General features: G+C 34.9%; 1 long non-coding RNA gene across 2 annotated transcripts; it reads right to left on the bottom strand.

Annotated features, from left to right (window-relative positions):
- Positions 1-5,107: 5,107 nt before the first annotated feature.
- On the bottom strand, positions 5,108-27,389 carry LOC110180751 (uncharacterized). 2 transcript variants are annotated; one of them, XR_015272007.1, is made up of 4 exons: positions 27,313-27,389; positions 27,052-27,224; positions 5,606-5,730; positions 5,108-5,542 (listed from the first exon to the last, which is right to left on the bottom strand). It is a non-coding gene; the product is annotated as an uncharacterized LOC110180751 (long non-coding RNA). The 2 variants fall into 2 exon arrangements; XR_015272006.1 differs by having other exon boundaries at positions 27,052-27,383.
- Between the last annotated feature and the right edge of the window lie 239 nt (positions 27,390-27,628).

Below are 27,628 nucleotides of genomic sequence, written 5' to 3'. Positions count from 1 at the left end.
ATATCATATAGCTTCCATAGGAAGGATCGAGAAATTAATACAATTAAAAATTATAACTTTTTCAGTTTTCAGGAGATTTTTATCAAATTATAATTTGTATTATTCTACAATTTGTGTAAAATTCTATGAAAATCGGACTACTATATCATATAGCTCCCATAGGACCGATCGAGAAAGTAACACAATTGAAAATTATAATTTTTCCAGTTTTCAACAGATTGTTTTAAATTTGAGATATAGCGGTTTTATATTTTTCTACAATATTTTGTACAATTTTATGAAAATCGGACTTCTATATCATATAGCTTCCAAAGGAAGGATCGAGAAATTAATACAATTAAAAATTATATCTTTTCCAGTTTTCAACAGATTTTCATCAAATTTGAGTTGTAGCCTTTTCATATTATTCTACAATTTTGTGTTAAATTTTACGAATCTCGAACTACCATATAATACAGCTGCCATAGAAACGATCATGATATTAATACAATTAAAAATTATAACTTTTCCAGTTTTCAGGAGATTTTTATCAAATTTGAGATATAGCTAATTTATATTATTCTACAATTTGTGTAAAATTCTATGAAAATCTGACTACTATATCATATAGCTCCCATAGGACCGATCGAGAAAGTAACACAATTGAAAAATATAATTTTTCCAGTTTTCAACAGATTGTTTTAAATTTGAGATATAGCGGTTTTATATTATTCTACAATTTTTTGTAAAATTTTATGAAAATCGGACTTCTATATCATATAGCTTCCATAGGAAGGATCGAGAAATTAATACAATTAAAAATTATAACTTTTCCAGTTTTCAACAGATTTTCATCAAATTTGAGATATAGCCTATTCATATTATTCTACAATTTTGTGTTAAATTTTACGAAACTCGAACTACCATATAATACAGCTGCCATAGAAACGATCAAGAAATTAATACAATTAAAAATTATAACTTTTCCAGTTTTCAACAGATTTTTATCAAATTTGAGATATAGCTAATTTATATTATTCTACAATTTGTGTAAAATTCTATTTAAATCGGACTACTATATCATATCGCTCCCATAGGACCGATCGAGAAAGTAACACAATTGAAAATTATAACTTTTCCAGTTTTCAACAGATTGTTTTAAATTTGAGATATAGCGGTTTTATATTATTCTACAATTTTTTGTAAAATTTTATGAAAATCGGACTTCTATATCGTATTGCTCCCATAGGAACGAGCGAGAAATTAATATAATTAAAAATTATAACTTTTTCAGTTTTTAACAGAATTTGATGAAATTTGAATTATCACAGTTTTATGTTTCTTTACAAATTTGTGTACAATTTTACGAAACTCGAACTACCATATAATACAGCTGCCATAGAAACGATCAAGAAATTAATCCAAGTAAAAATTATAGCTTTTCCAGTTTTCAACAGATTTTCATCAAATTTGAGATATAGCCTATTCATATTATTCTACAATTTTGTGTTAAATTTTACGAAACTCGAACTACCATATAATACAGCTGCCATAGAAACGATCAAGAAATTAATACAATTAAAAATTATTACTTTTCCAGTTTTCAACAGATTTTTATCAAGTTTGAGTTATAGCAGTACTATATCCTATTGCTCTCATAGGAACGAGCGAGAAATTAATACAATTAAAAATTATAACTTTTTCAGTTTTCAACAGAATTTGATGAAATTTGAGTTATTACAGTTTTATGTTTCTTTACAAATTTGTAAAGAAATTTATATTATTCTACAATTTGTGTAAAATTCTATTTAAATCGGACTACTATATCATATAGCTCCCATAGGAAGGATCGAGAAATTAATACAATTAAAAATTACAACTTTTCCAGTTTTCAATAGATTTTCATCAAATTTGAGATATAGCCTATTCATATTATTCTACAATTTTGTGTTAAATTTTACGAAACTCGAACTACCATATAATACAGCTGCCATAGAAACGATCAAGAAATTAATACAATTAAAAATTATTACTTTTCCAGTTTTCAACAGATTTTTATCAAATTTGAGTTATAGCAGTACTATATCCTATTGCTCCCATAGGAACGAGCGAGAAATTAATACAATTAAAAATTATAACTTTTTCAGTTTTCAACAGAATTTGATGAAATTTGAGTTATTATAGTTTTATGTTTCTTTACAAATTTGTGTAAACTTTTACGAAAGTCGAACTACCATTTAATACAGTTGCCATAGAAACGATCAAGAAATTAATACAATTAAAAGTTATTACTTTTCTAGTTTTCAACAGATTTTTATCAAATTTGAGATATAGCTAATTTATATTATTCTACAATTTGTGTAAAATTCTATTTAAATCGGACTACTATATCATATCGCTCCCATAGGACCGATCGAGAAAGTAACACAATTGAAAATTATAACTTTTCCAGTTTTCAACAGATTGTTTTAAATTTGAGATATAGCGGTTTTATATTATTCTACAATTTTTTGTAAAATTTTATGAAAATCGGACTTCTATATCGTATTGCTCCCATAGGAACGAGCGAGAAATTAATATAATTAAAAATTATAACTTTTTCAGTTTTTAACAGAATTTGATGAAATTTGAATTATCACAGTTTTATGTTTCTTTACAAATTTGTGTACAATTTTACGAAACTCGAACTACCATATAATACAGCTGCCATAGAAACGATCAAGAAATTAATCCAAGTAAAAATTATAGCTTTTCCAGTTTTCAACAGATTTTCATCAAATTTGAGATATAGCCTTTTCATATTATTCTACAGTTTTGTGTTAAATTTTACGAAACTCGAACTACCATATAATACAGCTGCCATAGAAACGATCAAGATATTAATACAATTAAAAATTATAACTTTTCCAGTTTTCAACAGATTTTTATCAAATTTGAAATATAGCTAATTTATATAATTCTACAATTTGTGTAAAATTCTATTTAAATCGGACTACTATATCATATAGCTCCCATAGGACCGATCGAGAAATTAATACAATTGAAAATTATAACTTTTCCAGTTTTCAACAGATTATTTTAAATTTGAGATATAGCGGTTTTATATTATTCTACAATTTTTTGTAAAATTTTATGAAAATCGGACTTCTATATCATATAGCTTCCATAGGAAGGATCGAGAAATTAATACAATTAAAAATTATAACGTTTCCAGTTTTCAACAGATTTTCATCAAATTTGAGATATAGCCTATTCATATTATTCTACAATTTTGTGTTAAATTTTACGAAACTCGAACTACCATATAATACAGCTGCCATAGAAACGATCAAGAAATTAATACAATTAAAAATTATTACTTTTCCAGTTTTCAACAGATTTTTATCAAGTTTGAGTTATAGCAGTACTATATCCTATTGCTCTCATAGGAACGAGCGAGAAATTAATACAATTAAAAATTATAACTTTTTCAGTTTTCAACAGAATTTGATGAAATTTGAGTTATTACAGTTTTATGTTTCTTTACAAATTTGTAAAGAAATTTATATTATTCTACAATTTGTGTAAAATTCTATGATAATCGGACTACTATATCATATAGCTCCCATAGGACCGATCGAGAAAGTAACACAATTGAAAATTATAACTTTTCCAGTTTTCAACAGATTGTTTTAAATTTGAGATATAGCGGTTTTATATTATTCTACAATTTTTTGTAAAATTTTATGAAAATCGGACTTCTATATCATATAGCTTCCATAGGAAGGATCGAGAAATTAATACAATTAAAAATTACAACTTTTCCAGTTTTCAACAGATTTTCATCAAATTTGAGATATAGCCTATTCATATTATTCTACAATTTTGTGTTAAATTTTACGAAACTCGAACTACCATATAATACAGCTGCCATAGAAACGATCAAGAAATTAATACAATTAAAAATTATTACTTTTCCAGTTTTCAACAGATTTTTATCAAATTTGAGTTATAGCAGTACTATATCCTATTGCTCCCATAGGAACGAGCGAGAAATTAATACAATTAAAAATTATAACTTTTTCAGTTTTCAACAGAATTTGATGAAATTTGAGTTATTATAGTTTTATGTTTCTTTACAAATTTGTGTAAACTTTTACGAAAGTCGAACTACCATTTAATACAGTTGCCATAGAAACGATCAAGAAATTAATACAATTAAAAATTATTACTTTTCTAGTTTTCAACAGATTTTTATCAAATTTGAGATATAGCTAATTTATATTATTCTACAATTTGTGTAAAATTCTATTTAAATCGGACTACTATATCATATCGCTCCCATAGGACCGATCGAGAAAGTAACACAATTGAAAATTATAACTTTTCCAGTTTTCAACAGATTGTTTTAAATTTGAGATATAGCGGTTTTATATTATTCTACAATTTTTTGTAAAATTTTATGAAAATCGGACTTCTATATCGTATTGCTCCCATAGGAACGAGCGAGAAATTAATATAATTAAAAATTATAACTTTTCCAGTTTTCAACAGATTTTCATCAAATTTGAGATTAGTCTTAAACTTTGTGTCAACTTTGTGTCATACAAACGATCGTTAGATGTAGAGGAAAAAAGCAAAACTGTGAATGTAAAACTGTTAATATAATATGTATAGGTGAATGAAATGAAAGCAGGTATTACTTCATTGTTTTTAAACATAAATATATATAATTTATATTGTATGAATTCCCAGTAATTGAAGCTCTATATGCAAGGTAATGTAAACTTCGGCGTGCCAAAGTTAGCTTCCTTTCTTGTTTTTTAACCTCAATATATATAATTTATATTGTCTGGATTTCAAATCATCGAATTTCTATTTGTAAGGGTATATAAACTTCGGCGTGCCGAAGTTAGCTTCCTTTCTTGTTTTTTTTTTTTTTTATTTTATTAAAAATATTTTCTTTACAAGTCGAATGATTAATACCAGGGACAGTTCTTCTTATTATATTTTGTTAATTATTTCAAGCTTGTATAAAATTACTAAAGATTTTTCCTAGAACGTCCTTTATTTAAGATATTACGACCAATATTACCTGTTTTATTATCACATGATACTGTAGTGGTATACAAACTTTAGCTTAAAGAAGTTTTAGTTCAATATTTTTTGTATTAGATTAATAGAAATATGTTCCTACACTTCAACAATAACAGGAAATGCGGCATCCCGTAGCTCTTCTCTCCAGCTGGGAGGAAGGAGTAATTTAACTTGTGCTCGTCCTCCATGCGGCAATGAAATCTCAAAAGATCGCTGTGTTGGTAATGCTAGCTTTTGAAGTTTTTCTTTATAAAATGGCCGTGTATCATATAAAATTTTCACTAAGCTATGTGTTTTATGCAAATGCACTCCCGATACTGGTAGTCCTGGACCTTGACACTCCAAAATGTAGAACTGAATTCCATAAGTTGTTGCAACATATAACGATGGTGTTATAAAGGCGTCAAAATGCGAACAGTTAATATAGTAGTAGCGACTACTCCAAAGGTCTTCGCCTAAGTCACATGTTATGCATTGTGGTTCAGTTCTGTTAATATAAAATATAAATAAAAATATAAAAAAAGACCTGCTCGAATTAACATTTCCTTACCTTCTGACATCATCGTGTACTGGATCTTTAACAGAATATAAATGTTTTTGGCCTGGTTTTTTCTCTTGTGTAGCCAAATAGTAAACTTTATGATTGATGGTATCCCAACACAATATTTTAATCACCTGCAACAATTCGAAAAGATAGTGATATTATTATAAAAATTAACATGGGGCACATCGGAATTACAAGACTTTAAATAACTGGTCGCATTAGACATCTTCAACCAAAAACTCTGACCCCATCACTGAAAATTGCATAATAGTTGATTGAAATTCACAGTACGTATTGTAAGTGTGGGATTCGAAAATGGGGTTTGAAACGCTGCTAAATGTTGTTGCATAGGGCCATTCGAGCTTTCAATTTGTAATTTTTTAAACTCTTGATAGACCGTCGAGAGAATCTAAGTTCTCCCGCTCTTGGCTTGTCGGTATTTCCAATCGCAGCCAAATTTCCCGTCATGTGAAAATTTTTATCGCGATCAGATTCGGGCCTTGTGGTAAAACGTGGAAAACAGTTATGAAAGCTGTTCCGAACGTCATTCCATGACCGCTGATAGTACGGCCACTTCGAAGGTGCTTGAGTCAAAGTACTATGATTGCTACTCCGTGTATTTATGATGTGTTGCCCAACTTCAAGAAGGAATATAGTGAGGAGCGCTCCCCAGTCCGATCTGGCTTTCCACAATTTTCAAATACCTCCTTCGATTGGTTATCGTCTGCCACCGGTGGACACCGAAGTTTTCGGTGGTGATTATCCTCGGTGCCCCACATTCAGAGACCTTTTTACTGCAATATATATTCACAACTTACGTCTCACCCCGAAGAACAAATTTATATTTATTTATATTTTACGGCAATTACTTTCACCTTTCATTTACCGAGTCAAAGGTACAGTTTTACGTTCACAGATGAAAATTGAGTCAATTTTCTGAACGCTCCCTTGGCACCTATTTAAAATAGAAGTCCGATTTTTATAAAGTTGAAACCAAAATGTAGAAATAATACAAAACGGCTATATCTTAGCAGAAAACTAAACAAATAATTTTCTTTCCAAATATATCATCGTTCCTAAGGCTCCTCTATGTTAAAATCGGCCGATCCGGCCCGTTCCTACTATATACTAGAATATTAGAAATTATATTACCCTGCAGGAGTATAAAACCATACCATTTCCGTTTATATATTTGCATATATTTGTAAAGAACGGATCGATCGCCGGATTCTTAGAAATAAATTTTACCTTTTTTAATTTTTAAAAGATTTTTATCAAATTTAAGATTTAGCCATTTTATATTATGTTAATTTGTATACCCTTGCAGGGTATTATAATTTCAGTCAGAAGTTTGCAACGCACTGAAGGAGGCACCTCCGACTATATAAAGTATACATATTCTTGATCAGGATCAACAGCCGAGTCGATCTAGCCATGTCCGTCTGTCCGTCAGTCCGTCTGCCCTTCTTTCCGTTTCTACGCAAACTAGCCTAAACGCAAACTATAAACTTTGTAGTTTGTCTTCTATATACTCTCACTCGTATATATGTCGGAACGGGCCGGATCAGAAGACTATATTATATAGCTGCCATAGGAATGATCGGTAAATTAAAAAAAAAAAATTGGAACATTTTCAGTTCTCAGCAGATTTTCATCAAACTTGAGATATAGCCATTTTATTAAAGTCTTAAGTTTTGTGTCAAAATCGATTATATCACATAGGCGCCATACAAACGAGCGTTAGATGTAGAGGAAAAAAGCAAATCTATGAATGTAAAACTGTTAATATAATATGTATAGGTGAATGAAATGAAAGCAGGTTTTCCTTCATTGTTTTTAAATATAAATATATATAATTTATATTGTATGGATTCCAAGTCATCAAAGTTGTATATCCAAGGGTATATAAACTTCGGCGTGCCGAAGTTAGCTTCCTCTCTGTTTTTTTTTTTAATTTTATAAAAATTTGACAACTATATTATATCATATAGATGCCATAGGAATGATCGAGAAATTAATTATTATAACTTTTTCACTTTTTAACAGGTTTTTGTTATTTGTGTTATTCTAGAATTTTAGCTTTAATTTTTTTGATATTCGGACGACTATATATTTTTTACGCGCCCTTAACGTCTCCGTAAATAAGTTTGGCAATCATCTTTCCAAGTGAACGGACGTGTTTTTTTTTTCTTGCGCTCTCGTTTTGTGTTAGTTTGAAAATAACCACCGGGGCTAACTTAAATTTTCTATTTTGTGTTAATATGTTAAATTCCCGTTCAGTTCGCGTGTGCATGTAGCTATTCTGATTTATGTTTATAATTATTTTTATTTCTCAATTTAGTTTTGCTGCTAGTGCTAGCTTTAGCATATTTTGCGTTATTTATCTCCCACGGTCTCCCACTCTCGCTTTCGCTGTGCCGCTGCACTTCTTATCTTATCTGATCTCCCACGCTCTCCCGCTCTCTCGCTCTCGCTATGACTCTTCACTGCTTATCTTCATAGCTCTGTTGTTTTTTTCCTCTTTTTTTTAAGTACAAGTACAGTGGTAACAGTGGTCCTTATAATGTCCATAAATATTGTGTGTTTCGCCACCTGCAAAAATGCTATTTTTGCCGGTGACCTTACAATCGGCTGCTGACTTTGCGACAACGTCATGCAAGTAGTATTGGTGTTGCAGCTCGGACGGTGGACGATGTAAAAACATAACATCGGCCTGTGTTACTGCTGTGAGGCCTGTCGCGACGTAGAAAGGGAAATGATGTCTTTCATGCGGCAAACCAAAAACGATTTTAAGGGCATTTTAAAGAGTTTTCGTAAAAATCTTAATATGTTCTTGGTGCTGGATACTCAATAGCCTTACGCTATTAAAGAGTCTCCTAGGCGCAAAAAAAAACTGCTATTGGAGGGCAGCCTGCAGACGGACCCCAACTACATGCAACGGACTCTGAGCAGCAGCCTCCCTCGGCACAGCCCTCGACCCCAGCATTAATTCCAAGGGTGCTGAGATCGAGCGCTAGAAAAGATTCGGTACCCGAAAGTGCAGTGGGAGTGACCGTACTGCCGGTGATTTCTGTTTTGTCCCCTGGGGGGTCTCAAATATTGACCCCTCAAAGTCAAGTGTATAATGATATATCTGCCCAGTGTGTTAGGCCCGGAATACCGGCCGACAATGTCACGGCACATAACCAATCTGCCTTGCCAAAAGCCCTTATAACGGTTCCACCGACGAGACATATTTTTGTTTCGCGGCTCTCCCCTGATCAAACATCGGAAGACGTTCTCACCTTTATACAAGGCAACACCAGAGCCGATAAAATAAAGATAAAGGTCGAAAAGTTTAAATTTTTTTACGCTAGGAATATTTAATCCTTCATAATAAATGTCGCTAACAAGCTCTTTAACACTATTTGCTCTCCCAACTTCTGGCCAGAGTACATCGATATTAAGGAGTTCGAAGCGACAAAAAAAAAATAGGCATGTAAGAATAACTCTTCTTCATATCACTGCGCCTTCTACGTCTTCCAATTCCGACCCTAAAAACTAACCTACTCCTCAGGTATTTACTATCAGAATGTAAGAGGCTTACGTAGTAAGCTTCCTAACTTGTATTCTGATAGCCTTTCGTTTGCATCTGAGGTTATTGTGCTCACAGAAACCTGGTTAAAGTCGGAGATTCTGAGCTCCGAAGTTTATCCAGCTGTGTTCACAGTATAACGGCTAGATCGCCCTATCAGACGCGGCGGTGGAGTTCTTATAGCGGTGAATTCCTTAGCTTCGAGGAATGCAACGATGTTGAATTCCTCTGTGTGAAGCTATCTATCAAAGGTAGCTCCATTTGTATTACCTGTTCCTACATACCTTCATTTTCGGAACTTCCTATTTATTGGAAACACCTTTCCGCTATTCAGATGGTTTCCAGTAGACTTTTGGATATAGATCAGTTGGTAGTCCTACATGATTTGAATATGCCTGGTGCTATTTGGTGCTTAAATAATTCCACCAATACTCTCCATACTCCTACACAACATGACTTTATCGGAGGCTTGTTCGCCGTCTCAAGTCAACCATGTGCAAAATTCCATACAGCGCTTGCTCGATCTTTGCTACGACTCTGATCCTGAGAGAGTCACTATAGCAAGGGTGGCGCCTCTGACACAGTCCGAAGATCCTTATCATTCAACTTTCGATGTGACTCTTTGTATTGGGTCTGACGTGTAGAATATGTTTTCTATGTTTTCGCAAGACGGACAGATGTAATCTATACTGATTTCAGTAAAGCATTTGACTCTGTTAACCATTCTCTCCTCGTTAGAAAACCCGATTCAATGGGTTTTCCAAGTGATCTTCTTAATTGGATCTCAAGTTATCTGAATGCCAGGACGCAAAAGGTCCTCTTTAAGAATAATTTATCCAATGTTCTAAGGGTTACATCTGGCGTCCGCAAGGAAGCCATTTCGGACCCTTATTGTTTAGATTATTTATAAATGACCTGCCCAAAGTTTTGACTAACTCCAAAGTGCTTATGTACGCGAATGACGTCAAGCATTGCGTGCAATACAATGACGTCGCCTGCCAGTCGGATTTACAAATGCAAGCTAATAACATTCTCTCGTGTCGTTCCTAAGCTTGCTACTTACACGCTGAACTGCTTCTCTTTGAAAAGAATTAATTCTGTTGATGATTTGGGCGTCCGCTTGGACCCAAAACTTGACTTTATTGATTATATTTAGTCTATGGTGAATAGAGCCAGGAGTGTGCTTGGATTTATTAAACAGTGGTCGAAGGAATTCAATGACCCCTATGTTACTAAAACCTTACATACTTCCTTAGTTCGTCCTATCTTTGAATATGGATGCTGCGTTTGAAGCCCTCAGTATGGCGTCCAAAGCAAACGCATTGAGTCGGTTCAAAAGAATTTTTTACTTTTCGCTCTACGCGGTTTAAATTGGGAGGCAAGCCAAAGATTTCCTTCCTACTCTAGTAGACTCCTATTAATAAACTTGCCGTCCTTAGCCAATCGTAGAACTATGCTAGAAATAACCTTTATTTTGAACCTTATCCATTGTGTTGTGGAAAGTGCTGACTTGTTCAGTTAGCTTAATTTCAACGTACCATGTAGAACTACTAGATTCTATATCCCATTAGTGTTGCGCCATTGTAGAAAATCCTTTGAACTGCATGATCAAATCATTATAATAATTTGTACACACTAATCTCTAACGTAGATACCCATCCATAGTAAACATGCAAGCTAACAACCTGGCAGCACGCCGGTAGTCAATTTATTCGTATTCTGTCCTACATTTTCCATCCTACTAGTGCATCAACGCCAAAAAAAAAAAAAAAAGAAAAATAAGACGCCGCCAAGCATTGTTCTTCGGTAAGCTGGGGTTTATTAAGAGAAGTGTACTAGAGTAAGTCGGCAATCTTAAGTCAGCATCCCAGGTTAAGCCTCGGAGGACAAACAGCAAAAAATTATTTTAGACAGATTCGATGCGATTACCATGGACTCCGAATTGAGGACTTCAAACACAAGAACCATACTCCAATAAAGGGCGATAATCGCATTCCTGCAACCACCTTTTAATAAATCCCAGGACGCCTGTTGCTTTGTTAACCATGCGAGAAATATGCTCGGAAAACGAAATTTTAGGATCTAGTCGGACACCTAGATCGTCAACAAGAGATATTCTTTCCAAAGCGCAGTCGTTAAGCATATAAGTGGTCTACAAGAAAGTGACTCGTAAATATGTCATCAGTTTGCATTTAGAGCTGTTGAGATGTAAAGAGTTAGCATGACACCACGTCTGAAATTCTTAAGATTCAATTGTAAGTCTTATTGGCATAAACTATCCGTTTACTGCACGCAAAGTTTAACGTCATCAACATTTATAAGTACTCTAGATTTTGTTAGAAGCTGCGGCAGCTCATTGATTAACAGTGTGAATAACAATGGTCCAAGGTGGATATCTTGTGGGACGCCAGACGAGAAACTGAGGCTACTGGATAGAACATTTTTAAACAGAACCTTTTGAGTCCTGCCACCAGGAAACCCTATAGAATCGAGTTTCCTTACAAAAAAGAGTGATTAACTAAAGTCCGTATAGATTACATCGGTTTAAAGGTAACATTAGAAGCCTTTAATAACAAATGAAGTCAGATAAGTTGTGGTTGATCTTCGCCTCATAAAGCCATGCTGACATAGAGAAAAGAAGAATCTGCCTAAGTGTTGCAAGTGGGGACTGATTATATTCTCGAGGAGTGTAGGGATTTCCGATAACTTATAGATACTCCTATACTTACTGGCATCCGATTTGCTACCTTTTTTGTTTAGTCGCCATACAAATGATCATTAGATATAAAGGAAAATGCAAAACGGTGTGTATAAAACTGTAAATATAATATGTACAGGTTAATGAATTGAAAGCAGGATTACTTAATTGTTTTTTTCACAAAAATATATATAATTTATAGTGAAAAAAATTATATCTGCAAGGGTATAAAAACTTCGGCATGCTTTCTTTCTTTATTTTTATAGAATTCGGCTTAAATATTGTAAAAGTCGTACGTCTATAAAATATTAAAAAGAGAAGAATACACAGTATTCCGATTCCGAAAATTAAAAACGAAGATCTAGAAAAGTACAAAAAAAATTAATAGTATAGTCCTCCTATCCGCCCCGCTCCGACTTATATAACAATAAAAGTATATTAGTGACTCACTGATACGTCTCATTCAGATAGGAATACATATAATATAAATTATTTATATTTATGTTAAAAAACAATGCTGCTTTCATTTCATTCACCTATACATATAATATTTACAGTTTTCCATTCACAGATTTGCATTTTTCCTCTACATCTAACGATCGTTTGTATGACACCTATATGATATAATCGTCCAATTTTCATAAAATTTGACACAAAATTTAAGACTAATATAAAATGGCTATATCTCAAATACGATGAAAATTTAATTTTTAATTGTGTGAATATCTCGATCGTTCCTACAGGAGCTATATGATATAGTAGTCCGATTTTCATAAAATTTCAGTCTCAATTGTAAACTAATAAAAAATGGATATATCTCAAATTTGATAAAATTCTGTTGAAAACTGAAAATGTTATAACTTTTTTTTTTTTTTAATTTTCATATCATTCCTATGGCAGCTTATGATAAAGTCGTTTGATCCGGCCCGTTTCGACTTATATATCAATAAGAAAATATAGAAGACTGTAGCGTGCAACATTATAGTTTGCCGAGGTTTTCTAGGATCTGAGCTGCTGGGGCACGATCCCGGATCTCGTTCGACCACTACATATAGTTATGACATAAGACAAAAAATGAGCGTGCTGCGACAAAACAATAGCTAGAAGTTAAACTGAAGAACGATAAACAAAATTCACACTAAGAAGAAAAGTCAGAAGAAAAGAGAAAATAGAGAAAACAGTAGAAAAGACAGAGAGAAATTCACATCATTGCAGAGACACAGATGTTATAGTGCTCGCTTTGCGCCAACCCAACCTATAATCACCTGCCGGAAGAGCATGGCTCTGGTGACCCCTTAGTGAACCCTACGACCGTGGGGTCATCCTACGAGTCGGTAAATATAAGGTTTTAGGCTTCCATGATTTTAGAAATTTATATATACAGATTTAATGTAAATTTAAAACTTAAAGCTAATATAAAAGAGATAAGTATGAGCTAAAGATAAAATGGAAAATATAAAAGAGGTGCATGTGTACGTATGTAAGTATTTTAAAATTGTTAAAATTTAAAAGAAATGTTCCTGCATCTTTTCGGGAGTTTAATTTAAATCAAAATTTATGCTTAAATGTTGTTTTGACTTTAACTTGCTTAAGTTTAGGAATAGTGACTTCATGTCTTTTTATTTCGTAATTTTTAATTTCAGTTGTTGCAGTAGTTTATTTATTTAGTGTATTTAAACTTTTTTTTTTAATGTTCTCATTTTTATAGATTTTCATATTCATTCATTCGAATCAATAACCTCGGTTCAACTCACTCAATTTATCCTTCGGCGAAGATCGATCTCCCTCGGTGATTCGCTGAAAAGGCTTAAAGTTCGAATTGGCCGAATTTTGTTCCAATCCTATCTTCATTACACTTTTATCCTACCGCTATGCAACAACGGAATTTTTAACTTATAATTGTAAAGTAATATAAACGTAATTAAAAAAAACGTAGTAAAATGTTAACAATTCATCATAATTTCTCATGTAATTTTTGGCTTCATTAAACTCAGGAAAATCGCAAGCAGCATGTTATATCTAATCGAGGATAATTTCAAAAAGAATTCGAACGGCAAAATTAACAGCAGTTTTCTTTGGTTAAAATTTCACAAAGTGTTTCAGAATAAATTTGTCGAAGAAAATCGAAAAAATGAAGTGGCCAATTGGGCTTAAAGGGTAGAAACCCATTTAATATTTGTTCAACACTTATGGAGGTTAAGACCGCTAAGGTCGAATAAAGGTCAAATTTCACAAGGGGTCATTTCCCCGGTTACGGAATCAAAATTTTAACCGAAAAGAAAATTAATCATCTCTCCAACGGCGAAACTGGCCAGTAAGACGAATGCGCATCCGCGCTGGCCAGAAGTTAATTCAGCATCTTCTCCTCTTGTGCTGGATTAGCTCCCCTTCACTTTATACCCCCCTCAGATTACGGGTGTCCCTTGCCTTGGGACTTAATCTTCTGGTGCAGGACCCAATCTGTAATTTTTTTTAATTCACAGTGAGCACTGCATAAAATGAACACTGTATTTCAATATTTACCCACTGGCTGAGCCCTGGTACCAAAAATTTAGATTTTGCCCTTCGGCGAAAGGTCTCTTCGGCCCTTGGCACTGGCCGTGGATTGGCGCTGCTTCGCTGCCTCCGCTTTTTTAAACCTTTTTGATCTGTACGACAAAAAGGGTTATTTACTGTGCCTACAACTTTGCACTCCTATACTCACTTTTAAGTAGAGCTTTTAGCGGCCACTTTACCGAATAATTTTTCGAATAACCGAGTCAAAAAATGCGAGTCACTGGCACTTTAAGCTAATATTAGCTCTTATAAGAACTTCTTTACGTGTATGCACTCCCAGATCTCGATCTAATTTCCTAATTGGACTCTAAGCTTATATTTTCTAACGCAACTCTGAGCTCGCTGTTATAATTGCCCGAAACGCGTTTTGGGCGAAGTGCAGTTCTTGCATTCGGCCGTGTATTCAAGCTTGCTTAAAGCTTCGTTACATTACTGCACACACAGCTTTACTTATCTTTTAGCTAAGCTAGGCTTAAAACTCACATAAAGGGATCTTCTTTTCTTTACGTTATCTTTATGACCTTTACGTCATTGACAACAATAGGAAAGCTTGGCTTATGCCTTTTCTTTCAGCGTCTTCAGTCGCCACTACAAAAGCCCCCCGGTAACATCTGGCTAGGGTATACATACTACTGGTACCCTAGACTGATGCCGACTGAAGCCAGATTATTCCCGAATATCTTTCGCATGATTTGTGCCTACAAGTTTTCCTTGTAAATCTTCTAACTCGTAGTAGGCACTTCCTTATTTTTTCCGAACTCTGGCTTTCACGAAAAAAGGTCAAAATTTATATATATAAATTATTTATATCCCACTTGAAAACAGCTCTGCTTGAAATTTCTACGACACACTTCTTGTCCCTCCGCTTAGGACACAACTCTAGATCGAAGATTGTATCTTTTCTCGTTTTCGAAGTGTTTCTCCTGCATTCGCTTGCCTGCTCTTTTCCACACTATATCAAACGAATCCTGGCGACTAAACTTCAAAGATCGGTCATCCAATAGTACCGGAATTATTCATGTGTTGCCCGAAAACCATATAGTAGGGAGAAGTACCTAAGCTAGAATGAACGGAAGATCTCAATGCACAACTAATCCTGTTTACGTATTCGTTCCAGTCCTTTTGATCGGGCAGCAAATACGCTCTAATAGCAGCGATAACTAACGTGTTAAAGCGCTCGGAGGCGTTAGCTTGTGGCTAATGCACAGCAGTCAGTGTATGCGTAATACTATATTGCTGCATCAACTTTTGAAATGCGTGCGACCGGAAGTGAGACCCATTGTCAGACACTATAGTTTCGGGAGTGCCAAAAGACATGAATAACTCTCCTTCCAGATATTTCACTACGACACTAGTATCTATCTTCTTTACCGGTTTTAAAAATACATATTTTGAAATATGATCAAGAAGTATAAAAATACCTATATTTCCACCTCTGGATCTAGGATAAGGCCCAAGAAAATCTATAAATAAACGCTGGGAAAATAGATGACTTTCTGGTGCTTTTCCTATTGCGGGTCGCAAAACATAATTTGGTTTTTTCGTTGTTTTGCACACCTTACAAGCATTGATGTAGGCTTTAACGTCTGCCACGAGTTCTGGCCAAAAATATTACCTTCTGACTCTTTCAATCGTTTGTGCATTCCGCCATGAGCAGACAACGAGCTATCGTGAGCTCGAGAAAGTATCAGGCACCAGTTCCTAAGGCACCCACAGCTTCCAAGCATATGCGTCGTGCACTTGCTCTCCTGTCAAATGCTCTACCTTTCGATAAACATATCCGCTGTCCGCTCTGAGATCAGGAAAATTTGAATGATTTCAACTCACTTTTTGTACGAGCTGCGTATATTCCGCTGAATTAAAATGATCAGAATTTAGATCCACAAGAAATCCTTTTCGAAAGTCTATTGCCTCTATAACGTCCGCATTTACCCGAGACAAAGAGTCGGGAACGATATTAAGCGAACCTTTGCGATGCTCAATCTCAAAATCATACCTTTGCAAGGCCAAAGCCCATCGAGCTAATCGCGAATTTAGATCGTGATTAGACATTAACCATTTTAATGAAAAATTATCGGTTATTATTTTGAATTTATGTCCTTCGACATACGCCCTAAAATTCTTAAGAACTTCTAAGTGCCTCTCAAAGCTAGATGACACTACCAAGAGATCATCTAGGTAAATGAAAACCTCATTCCTAAGATGAGCTGGCACTATTTTGTCCATCAACCGAGACATTGTACTAGTAGCATTACAAAGCCAGAACGCCATAACTTTAAACTGATACAGCGGTCTACCAGGAACAGTGAACGGTGTCTTGTCGCGCGAACCAATGTCTAAAGGCACCTGCCAATAAGCGTCCTTTAGATCAAGGCTAGTTATATATTCTGCCTTCGGCAAGCGACTCAAAATACCACTAATTTGAGGTAAGGGATATGCATTCTTTTCGGCGAAACTGTTCACCTTGCGACAGTCCAAACAAATTCTAACCTTTCCAGGTTACATTACCATAACGATTGGAGAAGACCATGCGCTGTCGGACTTTTCTACAACCCTAAGCTGCAAAATCCTGTCAATTTCGGCATACATTGACTTTTCTACGACCGGTGAGACAGGGAAATGGCGTTGTTTTATTGGTTTTTCAATGGAATGGAATATCTTTCGGTATAACGATTTCTCTTAAGTCTGAGATTTTGCTATGTAGCAAATGATTAGCAGGTAGTTGTTGTATGTAAGGGAAAGGAAATTGAGCAACCTCAGCTGCATCTTCTATTCTTCGGTCATCGTTAATTGATTCCGTGAGGCACTTGAAGTCTTCTGCCTGAATTGCGACTTCGACATGCCGGCTTTGGAGTTTTTTGAACACTTACTGCAACTTGGCTTGTAAGTATTTGCAGCTCCACAACCTCTCTCTCTCGCAAATGCAATCCTGATATCGGTGTCCTTCTTTGCGGCAATTCCAGTATAACAAAGAAAACGCTTCGACATCACCATCAGTTTCCGATTCGGAATCTATCTGAGCCTCACATTCCTGACCAAATTCTGACACCTCCCTTCTAAACGGAGTGTTTCGCGCGTAGCCACTGGACCGCTTAACAACGGCTAAAAAGGCTTCGCGCCTGCGACAAATCTCTCTTAACTCCGAAACTGAATTAATCTGAATATTTAATATTTCAAGTCTAATCTCTGGCCGCAAATTGTTTCTCAAAACACGAATTAACTTATTCGATGTCCAGGGATGTTCCAGCTGATCGACTAATGCAGTAATTGTATCATAAAAGCAATCGAACGATTCGTTCGGCTTTTGTTTCGTGTTTCGAACTAATTCTCCAATGTCGCTATCGTCTCTGCTCTGCCGAAACTGAAGGCGCAAAGCTGAACAGAAGCTGTCCCAATTAATTTCTCCATGAGCTTTATGGTATCGCCAGTAAAACTCATTTGCTTTGCCATCAAATAGGACACTAGCGTGTTTGCACAGCAAAGAGAAATTGTTGCCTAACGTCTCCCGAGTCAACGTATCAACTCTATAAATTAAATTATGTACAGATACTCCTGTACCCGATTTTCCATCCGGTTAGGATATGCACGACCTTATTTGGTCGGTTTACTAAGTCAGACGTATTGCTTCTCAAAGAAGCGGGAGAATCAGGAGCCAAGAGGACTTGTCTTGATTCTCTTCTGGATTAATTTATAGATCCGCTCCTATCCTCATCGTTTCCCAGCGAACGCCGTGAAGAATGCACACTCTGAGCACTGTCCATACCTCGACTTGAACTTCCTAACGCCCTGGTAATAAAATCCGTAACTGAATTTTGGATCAAATCGGTCATCTTCTCCGAGAGCGTAGCCAGCAACCTTCACTTCATAGCCAGTAGAGTAGTGGCTTTGACCGTTAAAACTCTTGAATTAGTAACCCCAGTTGTGTTGGTTTGTGAACCTTGTCCTGAGGTTGAAGCTGTATTATCCAATGCTTGCTGAGCAACTGTATCTAACGGCTGCCGTTTCTTCGAGCCACTTCGGGTTTGCCTGCCAGTTACATCTATAGGCTTTGAGATAACTGATACAAGATACTTTGCACACCGGACATTGTGCGCTATCCTTCCAATGAGCTTCTATGCATCGCTTATGAAACTCGTGTTGGCATGAGGTTACAAAAACCTCGGCAGCGTTTATATCTGCCTTACATATCGGACAATTATAGCTTGGGCTTGATTTAGCCCCCTTTCGGCGGGTCTAACCTTATCGTTCCCAAGAAAAATCTCAACAATAAAAAAATACGAATTGAATTCGAAAAATAAGACCTCGTTCCGATAGCAGCTAACTTGCTGCAATTGAATTCTCAGAACCTATTGCTTCTTTGCGATAAATAAAGCCAAAAAATTTTTAAATAAATTAAGCCAAAATTTAGAGCAAATTATGAGATAAAATAACGTAATCAAATAAAAATTAAAGTAATCAAATTGTATTTACCGAACTCTAGATGTCACACGTATCGAAGGGTCACTTAAGATTAATTTTCTTAGAAGTTGAAAGATTGGAAAAAAGGAAAGATTTTTGATTAGGTTCAACCTATTCAAAAGAAAGGGAAGCGACTCTTCTTTATTTCGGATTCGAACAGCAATGAGTTCAGAAACACAAATGCATGTATTTCAAAATACGATCTAAAAAAATAAAGCTTCAAAAAAATAATAGGAAGAAAGTTAAAGAAAGCTGCCAAATCCATTTCCAGGATATGGCACGACTCAAAAGTACTTTCAGTATTTTCCGTAGAGTTGAGGTTAAAGTTTAGACTAGTTTCATGACTTTGTGCTATAAAAAATGGGACAGATGAGTTCTTTTTTTGCCATCTCTGTTTTCCTCAATTTTTAACAGATACCTTGTCACTATTTCTTAATGTAAAAAATCGGTTGCTTCCCTTTAAGTCTGGCCAGTTGGAAATACTGATATTTATTACAACTGTTTTCCAAGACTAAAACCACAAACTTTAAAATTCTGGACAGTTACAAATACTAATATTCAAAGCTGTTATCCAATAATTAATAAAACGAAATTGTTGCAAATTAGGGTATAGAATACAAGAGAGAGTTGAAGTAGAATGTGTAGAATTTGTTTATCCGCGAGTCTTAATAAAACATAATTTTTTACTAAGGCTCCACACGTTGGGCGCCACTTTTAATATTAATAATATAATGAATTATAACTGAAGCGTGCAACCTTATAGTTTGCCGAGGTTTTCGAGGATCTGAGCTGCTGGGGCACACTTTATATTCCGGCTCTAGCTCGTCAGCTTTGGGGGTGGTGGTCTTGCTCACCCAGATCTCGTTCGACGACTACACTTAGTTATTAATAAGACAAGAAATGAGGGTGCTGCGACAAAACAATGGCTAGAAGTTAAACTGAAGAACGATAAACAAAATTCACACTAAGAAGAAAAGTCAGAAGAGAACAGGAAGTAGAGAAAACAGTAGAAAAGACAGAGAGAAAATTACATCACAGACACGGATGTTATAGTGCTCGCTTTATGCCCACCCAACCTATAATCACCTGCCGGAAGAGCATGGCTCTGGTGACCCCTTAGTGAACCCTACGACCGTGGGGTCATCCTACGAGTCGGTAAATATAAGGTTTTAGGCTTCCATGATTTTAGAAATTTATATATACAGATTTAATGTAAATTTAAAACTTAAAGCTAATATAAAAGAGATAAGTATGAGCTAAAGATAAAATGGAAAATATAAAAGAGGTGCATGTGTACGTATGTAAGTATTTTAAAATTGTTAAAATTTAAAAGAAATGTTCCTGCATCTTTTCGGGAGTTTAATTTAAATCAAAATTTATGCTTAAATGTTGTTTTGACTTTAACTTGCTTAAGTTTAGGAATAGTGACTTCATGTCTTTTTATTTCGTAATTTTTAATTTCAGTTGTGCAAGAGGTTTATTCATTTAGTGTATTTAAACTTCTTTTTTTTTAATGTTCTCATTTTTATAGATTTTTATATTCATTCATTCGAATCAATAACCTCGGTTCAACTCACTCAATTTATCCTTCGGCGAAGATCGATCTCCCTCGGTGATCTTACTATTTTGTTTACATAATTTTATGAAAATCGGACTACTATATCCTATAGCTCCCATAGGAACTTCCTAACGCCCTGGTAATAAAATCCGTAACTGAATTTTGGATCAAATCGGTCATCTTCTCCGAGAGCGTAGCCAGCAACCTTCACTTCATAGCCAGTAGAGTAGTGACTTTGACCGTTAAAACTCTTGAATTAGTAACCCCAGTTGTGTTGGTTTGTGAACCTTGTCCTGATGTTGAAGCTGTATTATCCAATGCTTGCTGAGCAACTGTATCTAACGGCTGCCGTTTCTTCGAGCCACTTCGGGTTTGCCTGCCAGTTACATCTATAGGCTTTGAGATAACTGATACAAGATACTTTGCACACCGGACATTGTGCGCTATCCTTCCAATGAGCTTCTATGCATCGCTTATGAAACTCGTGTTGGCATGAGGTTACAAAAACCTCGACAACGTTTATATCTGCCTTACATATCGGACAATTATAGCTTGGGCTTGATTTAGCCCCCTTTCGGCGGGTCTAACCTCATCGTTCCCAAGAAAAATCTCAACAATAAAAAAATACGAATTGAATTCGAAAAATAAGACCTCGTTCCGATAGCAGCTAACTTGCTGCAATTAAATTCTCAGAACCTATTGCTTCTTTGCGATAAATAAAGCCAAAAAATTTTTAAATAAATTAAGCCAAAATTTAGAGCAAATTATGAGATAAAATAACGTAATCAAATAAAAATTAAAGTAATCAAATTGTATTTACCGAACTCTAGATGTCACACGTATCGAAGGGTCACTTAAGATTAATTTTCTTAGAAGTTGAAAGATTGGAAAAAAGGAAAGATTTTTGATTAGGTTCAACCTATTCAAAAGAAAGGGAAGCGACTCTTCTTTATTTCGGATTCGAACAGCAATGAGTTCAGAAACACAAATGCATGTATTTCAAAATACGATCTAAAAAAATAAAGCTTCAAAAAAATAATAGGAAGAAAGTTAAAGAAAGCTGCCAAATCCATTTCCAGGATATGGCACGACTCAAAAGTACTTTCAGTATTTTCCGTAGAGTTGAGGTTAAAGTTTAGACTAGTTTCATGACTTTGTGCTATAAAAAATGGGACAGATGAGCTCTTTTTATTGCCATCTCTGTTTTCCTCAATTTTTAACAGATACCTTGTCACTATTTCTTAATGTAAAAAATCGTTTGCTTCCCTTTAAGTCTGGCCAGTTGGAAATACTGATATTTATTACAACTGTTTTCCAAGACTAAAACCACAAACTTTAAAATTCTGGACAGTTACAAATACTAATATTCAAAGCTGTTATCCAATAATTAATAAAACGAAATTGTTGCAAATTGAGGTATAGAATACAAGAGAGAGTTGAAGTAGAATGTGTAGAATTTGTTTATCCGCGAGTCTTAATAAAACATAATTTTTTACTAAGGCTCCACACGTTGGGCGCCACTTTTAATATTAATAATATAATGAATTATAACTGAAGCGTGCAACCTTATAGTTTGCCGAGGTTCTCGAGGATCTGAGCTGCTGGGGCACACTTTATATTCCGGCTCTAGCTCGTCGGCTTTGGGGGTGGTGGTCTTGCTCACCCAGATCTCGTTCGACGACTACACTTAGTTATTAATAAGACAAGAAATGAGGGTGCTGCGACAAAACAATGGCTAGAAGTTAAACTGAAGAACGATAAACAAAATTCACACTAAGAAGAAAAGTCAGAAGAGAACAGGAAGTAGAGAAAACAGTAGAAAAGACAGAGAGAAAATTACATCACAGACACGGATGTTATAGTGCTCGCTTTGTGCCCACCCAACCTATAATCACCTGCCGGAAGAGCATGGCTCTGGTGACCCCTTAGTGAACCCTACGACCGTGGGGTCATCCTACGAGTCGGTAAATATAAGGTTTTAGGCTTCCATGATTTTAGAAATTTATATATACAGATTTAATGTAAATTTAAAACTTAAAGCTAATATAAAAGAGATAAGTATGAGCTAAAGATAAAATGGAAAATATAAAAGAGGTGCATGTGTACGTATGTAAGTATTTTAAAATTGTTAAAATTTAAAAGAAATGTTCCTGCATCTTTTCGGGAGTTTAATTTAAATCAAAATTTATGCTTAAATGTTGTTTTGACTTTAACTTGCTTAAGTTTAGGAATAGTGACTTCATGTCTTTTTATTTCGTAATTTTTAATTTCAGTTGTTGCAGTAGTTTATTCATTTAGTGTATTTAAACTTCTTTTTTTAATGTTCTCATTTTTATAGATTTTTATATTCATTCATTCGAATCAATAACATCGGTTCAACTCACTCAATTTATCCTTCGGCGAAGATCGATCTCCCTCGGTGATCTTACTATTTTGTTTACATAATTTTATTAAAATCGGACTACTATATCCTATAGCTCCCATAGGAACGATCGAGAAATTAATAAAATTAAAAATTATACCTTTTTCGGTTTTCAAGTGAATGTGATCAAATTTGTGATATAGCCATTTCATATTACTCTACAAGTTTGTGTACAATTTAATGAAAATCTGACTACTATATCCTATAGCTCCCATAGGAATCAAGATCAAGAAGAAATTAATAAAATTAAAAAATTATTGCTTTTTCAGTTTTCAACAGAATTTGATCAAATTTTAGATATAGCCATTTCATATTACTCTACAAATTGTTGTAAAAATCGGATTACTATATCATACAGCTTCCATTGGAACGATCGAGAAATTAATACATTTAAAAATTATTGGTTTTTCAGTTTTCAAGTTCGAATTGGCCGAATTTTGTTCCAATCCTATCTTCATTACACTTTTATCCTACCGCTATGCAACAACGGAATTTTTAACTTATAATTGTAAAGTAATATAAAATTTAAATTATTCTAGTATAAATGCGAGTATAAAATATAGTAAAGCTTAAAAAAAACGTAGTAAAATGTTAACAATTCATCATAATTTCTCGTGTAATTTTTTGGCTTCATTAAACTCAGGAAAATCGCAAGCAGCATGTTATATCTAATCGAGGATAATTTCAAAAAGAATTCGAACGGCAAAATTAACAGCAGTTTTCTTTGGTTAAAATTTCACAAAGTGTTTCAGAATAAATTTGTCGAAGAAAATCGAAAAAATGAAGTGGCCAATTGGGCTTAAAGGGTAGAAACCCATTTAATATTTGTTCAACACTTATGGAGGTTAAGACCGCTAAGGTCGAATAAAGGTCAAATTTCACAAGGGGTCATTTCCCCGGTTACGGAATCAAAATTTTAACCGAAAAGAAAATTAATCATCTCTCCAACGGCGAAACTGGCCAGTAAGACGAATGCGCATCCGCGCTGGCCAGAAGTTAATTCAGCATCTTCTCCTCTTGTGCTGGATTAGCTCCCCTTCACTTTATACCCCCCTCAGATTACGGGTGTCCCTTGCCTTGGGACTTAATCTTCTGGTGCAGGACCCAATCTGTAATTTTTTTTAATTCACAGTGAGCACTGCATAAAATGAACACTGTATTTCAATATTTACCCACTGGCTGAGCCCTGGTACCAAAAATTTAGATTTTGCCCTTCGGCGAAAGGTCTCTTCGGCCCTTGGCACTGGCCGTGGATTGGCGCTGCTTCGCTGCCTCCGCTTTTTTAAACCTTTTTGATCTGTACGACAAAAAGGGTTATTTACTGTGCCTACAACTTTGCACTCCTATACTCACTTTTAAGTAGAGCTTTTAGCGGCCACTTTACCGAATAATTTTTCGAATAACCGAGTCAAAAAATGCGAGTCACTGGCACTTTAAGCTAATATTAGCTCTTATAAGAACTTCTTTACGTGTATGCACTCCCAGATCTCGATCTAATTTCCTAATTGGACTCTAAGCTTATATTTTCTAACGCAACTCTGAGCTCGCTGTTATAATTGCCCGAAACGCGTTTTGGGCGAAGTGCAGTTCTTGCATTCGGCACGTGTATTCAAGCTTGCTTAAAGCTTCGTTACATTACTGCACACACAGCTTTACGTTATCTGTGAAATTAGTTAAGCTAGGCTTAAAACTCACATAAAGGGATCTTCTTTTCTTTACGTTATCTTTATGACCTTTACGTCATTGACAACAATAGGAAAGCTTGGCTTAGGCCTTACGTAAAGTATAGCATTCTGTTAGGCCAACTTTATCTTTCAGGGTCTTCAGGCGCCACTACAAGACTAACTACAAAGTTTCATTCAGATAGCTTAAAAAATGAGAGACTAGTTTGCGTAAAAACGGACAGACGGACATGGCTAGATCGACTCGCCTGTTGATCCTAATCAAGAATATATATACTTTATATGGTCGGAGGTGCCCCCTTCACTGCGTTGCAAACTTCTGACTGAAATTATAATACTTTGCAAGGATAGAAAAAGGCGGACGAATACTAAGAAACAGATATGGGTAAATCGATAAATGGAAAAGGAACTGACCCAACAAGTAAGAACTTATCACGTAGCCACGTATTAGGTTATATACGAAGGTAATACCTAACATGGTTTTACTGTTGTCAACAGAAGGTAAGTTAATTAGGGAAATTTAAATCGCGTCGAGCAAAAGGAGGAAGCTCGATGAGCTGTGTTAGTTGTGGATCCTATAAACGCAAGGATTTGGTAACATATGTAGGCGTCATTAGCTTTCTTCGATCACGGTTTAATAAGCTCTATTCACCGTGTACCAAATATTATTTTATATGAAAATTTCTTTCTAACGCAAAGCACACAAGACACGTTTATCTTAGATATTTCCAATTTATTTTGAAGATTTTAATTATTCTTATACTAAAGTCAAACTAAATCTATGGTTGCCTTGCTTAATTTTATATACCATTATGTTCTTATAAGTATAAAATAAGGTTTTCCTTAAACTGCGTAGCACTACTTATATTTTTTAAAGAGTTTGGTAGTTGGTTTGGTAATAGATTAAAAATTTCTGTTCAAAGTGCAGAGATCTGCGTTTGATTTGTGTAAAATTTTTTGCTCTTTGTTAATTTGAAAACCTAAGTTTTCAAAGAGATAGTTTGGTTCCTAAGTAAAATTATTTTTTGTAAATACACTAACTCCCTCACTTTCATCCAGTCTTCCAGGTGAATCTCAAATATTTTGTATGCAAATATGGTGACATGATTATATCGCTGCAGATTAGTAGATGGGATTCCTAACAACCGGGACAGCTTTGATCTTTTTATCTCTAATTAGGATCATTTATTAGATAAATTAGGCTTATCTGACACCTGTCACCCCCTTCAAAGGGTAGGGTGATACATTGAATGAATGGTGTGAGGACCCGTGAGAAACGTGTGTGGAAGCGCTACCGCCACGAAGACGCAGTCGATCCGTGATCAATCACAAAATATTGACTGGAGGGTTAAAAAGCCATTTGCCACCTGTGCACTCACGCCCTTTTAAGAATAAACAAAAAGGTCAGACACGAATCGATCATCATCCAAGAGGGATGGAGGCTGAAAAGGTCACATAGCACCTGTACCTGCAGACACCTGTGATCGATAAAAAGGTCTCGATACGAACGGAAGCCCTTGGGTGTGCACGTATGGACACGCTCACCAACGATCCCTCAATTCGAAAAAGGTCTGCAATTAAAACACTACCAATGAAGGCAAGAGGCATTAAGCCTAAACCACCCCCTTTGCTTATATACGAAGGCATCAAATTGGTACATTCAATTCATTCATAAACGCAGAATCCTAGAGCCCAAGAATTCACTTTCAGTTTGTACTCTAACCCATCAAGGCGGTGTTCACCTCGTTCTAAAAAACTCTACAATTTTTAAAGTGAAACTTTTTAAAAGTGGAATAATAAAATATGATTCAACAATTAAAGAAAAAATAAACACATAATATAATAAACAAAAGCAACATATTTATAAACATTTGAAAACTAAAAAACTATAAAAATTAAATTATCACATAGATTTAGAAGATCATCATGAATTCCCACAACACCAACATCACCAACAGCGCTTACGATATACTGCCGAGAAAATCTGCCTGAGGGTTTAGAATGGAAACATCACATCAGTACAGAAACATAAAGCAAATTTTGTATGGATTCAGGGGCTGCAGTCAGAAATGAATTCTTTAGTGTAGCAGCCCTCGCATTGATCCCTCATATTGAACGGGTGATGAACTCCCGCATGACACTCGCGTGGGAAGGAAGTCATTTCAAGGAAAAATAACGTTAATTACATCAGCATCAGATTTGACGGCATACTTCAATTTTGTACTGCCAAAAAATCTCGAAAAAAAAAAAAGAAATGCAGTTAATTATGTACAAAACAATATTCAATATTGTTTTAAATGGACAAATATATCCTACTTTTCGTATATTGAAAAGCTCCAACGATGCTCCACATATAAAGTGGACATTTCAGCAGATGCACATCGTTAAAAAACACTCCCTTTTGTTGTGCAGAGGTAAGGGTACAATATAATTTTAAGAATGGCAGTTCATTGCTATTTTCTTTTATAAATAAATAAATAAATAAATAAATGTAATATGCTTACGTTTTCCAGTGCACTGGGGTCAAACGATGTAAAATAGTGCACGGTGCAAGATCCATGCATTAGCATAAATGTGTTTGGATTTAATGAAGGTACAAAAAAAGTAATTGCACCAATTTTCTCCGATGCAGTGAAAAAGGAATTCCACATAAACTTGTTATTTGTGGATGAACCAACTGCCAACATACCAGAACATTACGTATGGATTAAAAATATGTCAAGATTTGTACTAATTTACAGAAAAAAAAAAAATATATTGTAAACCTCGTAGGCCATTGTTTAATAAAAACAGCGCGGGATGGTTTAAATTTGTATAGTTCTCTTATTTTTTCTTATTGTCCCATCGTGTCCTTTTTTAAAAGTGACCGTCTCCTTTTTTCTTAAAATCTTGCATTTACATCGGGGACTTATCGATATATTATTTACGTTACGGTGTCATATATTATAATAATGAGGTTACACTAAGGCGCGTAGTATATGATGTTTACATTCGGCCAACCTGACACTTGATCGACCTCGATCATACCCACAATCCTATAGTTTTATTACACACTTGCAACCACGGTTTCAGCCTAACAGC

This window comes from Drosophila serrata, unplaced genomic scaffold, assembly GCF_035046125.1.
Source record: "Drosophila serrata isolate PLE 108 unplaced genomic scaffold, ASM3504612v1 contig_34, whole genome shotgun sequence".
Taxonomy (NCBI): domain Eukaryota; kingdom Metazoa; phylum Arthropoda; class Insecta; order Diptera; family Drosophilidae; genus Drosophila; species Drosophila serrata.
This window is presented reverse-complemented; position numbering and strand designations above follow the sequence as displayed.